Genomic DNA, 7,649 nt, shown 5'->3' with positions numbered 1-7,649 from the left:
CCCTATTTTGCTTATAGAACCTTGATTAGACATTCTCCTATTTTGGTACCCCTGTACTGTTGTTTGTTTCACCTTTATGATTGGGTTCATTGCTGGTTTAGTAGTAGTAGTATCGGACAGAGTAGGCAGTTTAGCCACTACTCATCCCTGTACCTTTGCAGTTGTCATTTCATCACAGTAATGCTCTCATTACGTACTTTGGGAATCTATGTTACTCTTGGCCTTAACTCTTTCCCAGTCACCGTACTTAGGCCTACCTCACCCACTCCAAAAAGTGGTGATCCTCCCACAGACAGTCGTTATGTAATAGGAGGATTGTGGTCACCAGGGAATATCACAAACCTACCCCCAAAATGGGGGGGGGGAGGGAGGAAATCTAAACCAAAAATAAACCAATATATGGAAATGGATGCAGCCTGAGTGGTTGGACAACCCATGAGTAAGGTCTTTGACAAGGAAGAGTAAGATTAGGCCTAATGTTAGTAATTTAGGAATTACCTGCATACCCCTTAACATGTCAGGACTGGTGCTTTATTCCTAGAAGTGAGCCTCTACTGGCTTTTGACTGTCAGTGACTTTAGTCTGGTCACAGATTTCCAGGGAAAGTGGAAGGGTAAACATGCCCTTCATATGAAAACACTGTATAAACCAGAAAGGCTATCTTTTAAATGTTTTATATTCATTTTGATTTAGGGCAGTATCTGATATATTTTATTGGAATTGCTTAATTATTTTAAAATCCAGCCTCCGTTTATAGAAAAGGGCACCACAGAAGTTCATATTGTTTTCTATCATTGGAGTGGCCCAGAAAATGTGCCAAAACTCCCAACTCGTCAAGGCTGTCCGCTTTCACCTCTTCTCTTTAATCTTTGTATGGAACCTTTTGCAGCACTGCTTCAATCACATGACAGAATTAAGGGTAACAACTGTGGTTCTTATACTTCTAAGGTTTTGTTATATGCTGATGATTTACTTGTTTTGTTCTAAAATCTGGAAAATTCTTTTAACAATATGTTGGAAACACTTTTACGATACGGAAAATACTCTAACTATAAGATGAATATTTCAAAGACTGAGATATACCAAATAATAAGAATGTGCTTCAGGAACCTTTTCGGGAATCAACAGGTTTGTTGGGCTAAAGATGGTTTCATGTTACGAGCAATGTTCAACAATTGTGGAATAGGGTCTGACCTGCCGGGTGCATTGGCCACAGTAGGCACAGTTTTCACGAAGCACCGGCAACGTTGGTAACGGTGCCGGTGCTTCCGTCTGCCCACTCCCATAGAGTCCTATTGTACTCTATGGGAATGGGGACAAGATTTCCGCCACCTGAGAACCCGAGCAGTAATGTGCCAGTGGCACCGGGATTTCAGGCGGCGGAAACAGTGTTACGGTGTTAGTGGCATCCCGCCGGTGGCACCAGCCGGTTACCACCAACCTTGTAATGAGACTAATTATCTCTGATTGTACCGGTTGGTGTAAACTGAATCTGACGTTATGGAACTAAAATACTGCCATCAAAATGTCTCTCTTCCCCAAATTACTCTACCGTTTTCGCTTTCTCTCCCAAGCAAGATTTTGAAGGAGACGCAGAAAATATATAGAGATTTCTTGTGGGGTGCAACAAAGAGACCCCGTAATGTCGATGAAGACATTGAAACTAGCCGTTAAGGACAGTGGTTTCGGTTATCCGATACTGAAGAGTCATCACGCGGCCTACACCTTACGAGGTCCTCATGGATGGCTAAATACAAATTCTGCTTCCAATTCAGCCTGGGTCTCTATTGAGGATGATGCTGTATCTCCTGTTCCTATGAACTGCTTGCTGCTGATTGAAGAACATCAGATGAATAGATTAGTAGTTCATCATTCTGTGGAGACTTGGAAAACTGTTCATAGAGAGAAAGGGTTTATAGTGAAAATGTCGAAAACAAAAATGTCAAAAAAAAGAATGTTGAAAAAAAATGTCAAATGTTACTTTTTTATGGTTCCCCCAACCCCCGTTTATTTTTATAGCTAAACCCAAAAAAAATACAAATAAAAAAACACATTCCATTTTTTTTTAGAATTTTTTTTTTCGACATTTTTGTTTTCGACTTTTTGCAGTCGACATAACTGCACACCGAGAGAAAGCTGTTAAAACCCTATTATCACTTGAATCAAGTCTTTGGTTCAACCCAGCCATCACTTGTGGAAACTCATCATTGCATTGACGTTCCTGGCAAAGAGCTGGCATTTGGAAACTTAAGGATATCTTGATTAGAGATGGTTTGGCAGATGATCAGCTTTTTTTGCTTCACATATAAGCTGCTTGCATCTGGGGAACAGAAGTATCAATTTTTATCCAGCATACTTGTGTCTATTTTTCCTCCTCTCAATGCAACATTACAAAATGAACCAGAGTTGAGTTGTCTCTGCTTCTATGTTGTATCGTTTTATTGTTTTATTTATTATTTATTTTATTGGCCATTTGTAATGTGCAGTATACAGCAGAATCGTGTTTCAAGGCGCATCAAGACACGGGAAAGAAAGAGGGAGAGGGATAAAACAAAAACAAACATTCTTAAAGGTCTTGAAGCATTCGGAATGTGTACGTGCTAAAGCATGGGCCAGGGAAAAGGTGGAGGATGGTATATGCATGAGGGGGGTAGTGGGGAAGAAACAAACAAAAACATTCTGACTAGGTCCTACTCCCTGTATTGCTGACTCGAAGCTTCAATTCTGAGAAAATTTACTTCAAGCTCCTATATCAGATGTTGTTTGGGCAGGTATTTGTAGTGACATCATTCGAATGAAGGTGGATCTAGACCTGAGGTACACCCAACACAGATTCATTAATTGGGCCGCATTACAAGTTTGGCGGTAGCCTTGTCAGTAAAACCGGCAGGCTGCCACCAAAGTTGCAATTTTTTCCAGCGCCTGCAAATGGGCAATTACTGGGTCATTACGGCCCTGCCGGACCCGATAATTGCCGGAAAAAAGATTCTCCCCATTCCCATTCGGCCCCATAGGGCTGAATGGGAATGGGGAGTTTGGATGCACCGGCACCGTTTATAACGGTGCCGGTGCATCCGACATGCTGGGCTCGCGGGTGCCTTTCTGCCCGCCAGGTCAGACCTGGCGGGCAGGAAGGCACCCAAGAGCACAACTCGTAGTTTGCCGGTCCGGGAACTACGGTACCGGCCTGCTTCCCGGTATCGTACTTGCCAGACCAGCAAACTTATAATGAGGCCCATTGTCTGTATTGGACATCATTGAAGATGCAAGACTCTAAACTGTTGCCTACAAATTTGTACTGGTCATATAAAGTTGCAAGGGGCGCAAATTTACATATGTTTTGGGAATGTAGTATAGTTGGGGATTATTAATATCGCGTTATAAATAGAGTGGAGATTTTGATAAATTGTACTATTCCTGGATCACCATTGTTCATTGTTTTGGGTCAATTGTCATTGATTCTGAATGTGTCTTATGAGACAAAGTACTGGTTAAATAGGGCCTTCATAGTGTCAAAGAAAGTGATGTTAAGAAAATGGAAGAGTTTGGACAAACCAATGCATGAAGAAAGGACGCATGGAATGGTTTAGGAAAAGGTAAGGGGAATTCTCTAGAGGGTTATAATGCAATATGGGACTCCTTTAATGATTTTTATGTGTGAAGGTTTTTTTAATTACTATGCATGCCTCTTGTTCGAGTTTCGCTCATCATTTCCTCTTTTATCGTATAACCGCCGCCCTTCTCTTTGCTTTATTTTCCTCCTGTTTGTATGTGACTCCTATGTTTGCCATAGATGTGCCGTATTTAATTGGTTGCTTTGTTTATATAGGGTTCTTGTATTCCATCTTTAGTGTCTGGTGTTATACAAGACTTTGTAATTGAAAAACGTATACGTTTATTGCGTCTTTAAATCTCCAGTCTGCAGTTGTCCAATAAATCTTGCAGAAACCAGACTTGAAACTCTGCGAATTAGACGGAAGCAACCACACATCCATTTTGTCATATTTGTTGAAGTGTTTTCTAGGTCCTATAGTGCTGCACATGACTAGAGTGACCAGCTTTTCCAAACGAAAAACTGGGACAATTTTAGAAAGTTAATAAAGTAGACTGTGGGGGGGTTGAAAAAAGATGCTTACCATTATTTATTTTCTAAGTTTCTCTTTCACCGGCACCCGATGATATTCTACTGAGCTCTCTTGCAGCACGGGGATCTATGTGCATGCTGCTTGTGCCGCTTGCTCATTTACTCTTGCTCACTCCCCCCCTGCGTAACGTCCACAAGAGCGCCGGCAAAGAATGCGCACGTACAATGCTATGGCACTGTGGAGGGGCACAGTCCTTAAATGGTCCAATGCTACATCATCTCCTTTTATCAATTTAGTATATTCATATTGGCAGACTTCTTTCTTAACCGTCAGTCCAAAGTGTCCTCCTGGTTGATAGTTCCTTTCTTTTTCGCTGGAAATGCAACAGTGCCATGAGCTGTAAGAAATCTCACAGTGGTGTGATCTTCCCTGCTGGGATTATACCTTGACCAATGTTCCTTCTAATTATTTTTCCCTAATTGCAGAAATGCTTAGGTTTCGTGCGCAACTTATTTTCCATGTGCGCAACTAAATTACGAGGTAAGCTACTTTTTGAGCATGCATAGTTGGTGAGCTACCATCTCCAAAGCGTTTGGAACAGAATTTCTTCTTCCCAACCACTGCAATTCTTTATGAGTCAGTGTAAAAGGTGAATCTTGAAACACTTTTTTCCAAACATATAGGTTTAAAAAAAACAAAATATTTTATGTGGTTATAAGGAGAGCTCATCAACCAGTCCAAGACTTCAAGATATGCCATAGTTCCTTACCAAAATTACTCATGCGCAGAGAAAAAACTGCATATGCACAAAAAAGCTTTGTGTGGTCGGAATAACCAATATGTCTAGTTGTGGCTATTCATTTGTCGACACTGCTTAGAGACAATGCAGAAAGTGTAAAACCATTTGAAATAACACTCATGTTTATTACAAAAAAGCAAATATTACTTATCGCTGATGTGGCTGTCAAAAAATTCAGACAGGATAACATTTTAGCGGTTTATGGTCAAAATCTCGAATAAATAAATCTAAAAAAAAAAGGCCGAAAAAAAAAGTCTAGGACGTTTTTTATTCGAAATGGGGGGTTCCCCCCCAACCCCCCTTTTTTTACCTTTTTTTTTTTAATCCCGGACCCCAAAATAAATATATAATTTAAAAAAAAGCGACTTTTTTTTTCGGTCTTTTTTTTCCGACCTTATTGTTATTCGAGATTATTTTTTCGAGATTTTGACTGACCACCCATTTTTGCAAATGAAATAATGGCAACTAAAAGGAATGTGTCTGAATACATGCAAATAGGAATTCATGCGCCACTTTAATGAAGTAATTCAAGGGCCAGGAGAACATGCCTCAAAATGTGTTTGACGATAATTGCATTTGAATAACTGCACCATAGAATATGTTGATCATAATACCTGGGCCTCTGCTTGCTATCCACATTACGTGGTCCTGTGAGCTGTGACATTTGCTCAAAATTAGCCTTACAGCTAAGTGGCATATACACGATCCATTGTTACTCCCTAAAAACAGGAAAATGTGCCCAACAAAAATGGGAAACCATGAACATATAGGAATCTACCCCCTTCTACCCCTTCTTCTACCCAAAAAGTTCCACTGATATTTTTTGAATCAGTGACCCGCAGAGTAGTGGCATTGGTAGAAACTCAAATAATACCACTACCCAATTTCAAGAGGAATTTTAAGGGGAAAGAACATATTTTTATAAACATGAAATATCCCTGCTAGCAAAACTAATTACTTTTTCACTCCCTGAAAAATCATTTTATTCGGAGTAAGGAGTAGCATATCAGAGCCCTCCTTGTAACCCTGACATAGGAAGTGATATGCCAGAATACATAATACGGCTTACAGTTTTGCCCACCCTTTCTCACCACAGCCTAGACACAATTCCACTAGAGTCTTAGTGAGGTTTTGTCTGGAGCACTGTTGAAGAAAATCACATACATTTGCCTTTTAAGTCAAAAGCAGCAATGTTTATAGGTACAACAGATTGAGTGCTTTCTTGTTAAACTAAGAATTCCTCTTATGGAATTTGCTGCTATCAGTTGGACAAGATACACGGGGATGCTAGAGGCAATAAACCCAAACACATTATCATATTGAAAAGCCCTCAGCAGCTGAGCAGAGAAAGAAATCAAAGGCACAGTTTCCTAGACTGTTCCTAGAGTATTCTATCCTTCAGAAAACAAACATTTCCTTCACTGTACTGCCCTGCTAAAACGTCTGATTTAGTTTTTGAACATCGCAGATTTGTTTTCCACCCCAAAGGAGTGTTCTACTGTGCCCTTCCATCTGTGTCCCATCCCACCCCGGCTCCCGTGCTAGCATCCAAAACCAGTTGACAGGGCTCTGTAAAAGGTGAGGGACTGTAGCAGTGAAACGCTAGTTGGGATATTTGCATACCCACAATACTTTGTAATGCAAAACGTATTTAAAACCTCACCATGATATTATGTGAAGTTTAAGAAAATGCCATGAATCTGTAAGTGCACAATTACTATGACGTGTACAAGATTGTTTGCAACATACCACATCTTTAAATTGTTGGGTAGGATTATAAAAATGCTCAGTGAAACTGTTTTTGTATAGCAGCGAGTTATCATATCATTTTTTATGGTCTATGCCCCGTGGTACTTTGAAAACCTGGAAAGGTGGCAGATTGTCTGAAAAGCATTTTAGTAATCTGAATATCCATTGCCCTAATACTATATACGAATAATGGCAGGCATAGTTCATACCCGTTATCCCTTGCAGGCCAGGTAAATGATATTGCAAGCTCTCCGTTTATAAAGTAGACATGACATTTGCCTACTCAAAATCCTTACAGGGAAAATTAATATTTGAATTTTCGAATGCATTAACTTGCAAAAGGGGCGGTGCTTCAAAGTGCTTGTGTGAAATATGTACAATGAATCGGAATCATGGGTTGATGTTGCACATCCAAGTAGCCTGGTTACTTACACTGGGGTTACATAGTCTGGGAGATGCTTTTGCAAAGGTACCACGAGTAACACATTCTTGTTGTTAAACATCATTCGTATTAAAAGAAACATAAAACAAGTGGATGTATGTACAAGTCTTGTAACCCTCTTGCAGGGCCAAGGTAGGCAGAGTCAAGGTTGTCTGGTAATATCTGAATGATGCCTGGGGCGGAAGTTTGAGTCATACGGTATAAGTGTGGTAGAGCCAAGCATAGGAGTCATGGGTAGAGAGGAGAGATAATTTGGTTAATGTGTGCAGACATCTCTAAATTATATCTTCTGTTCATGCAGTAACCTTTTCATATTTGTTTTAACCTATTGTGGATGTATTCTACTTTTAGGGTTTGGGGGCTTTTTAAGGTCAAGCTTGCATAGAAGGGCAATGTAAATAAGCTAGACCAAAATATCAATACTAGTTCATATAATTTAGCTTCATTTGAAGAGAAAGCAAATATGAGTTACCTGCTGTGCCTTGTGCATTATTAAATCTTTTTGAATAGATGGGAATTGTCAGTGTGTGCAGCTGAATTCTACTGATCGGCACTCAGAAGGAAGTTTGGCATG

The sequence above is a fragment of the Ambystoma mexicanum genome, chromosome 1q (assembly GCF_040938575.1).
Source record: "Ambystoma mexicanum isolate Mex_15411 chromosome 1q, UKY_AmexF1_1, whole genome shotgun sequence".
NCBI classification, from domain to species: domain Eukaryota; kingdom Metazoa; phylum Chordata; class Amphibia; order Caudata; family Ambystomatidae; genus Ambystoma; species Ambystoma mexicanum.
Note: the sequence above shows the minus strand (reverse complement) of the source record.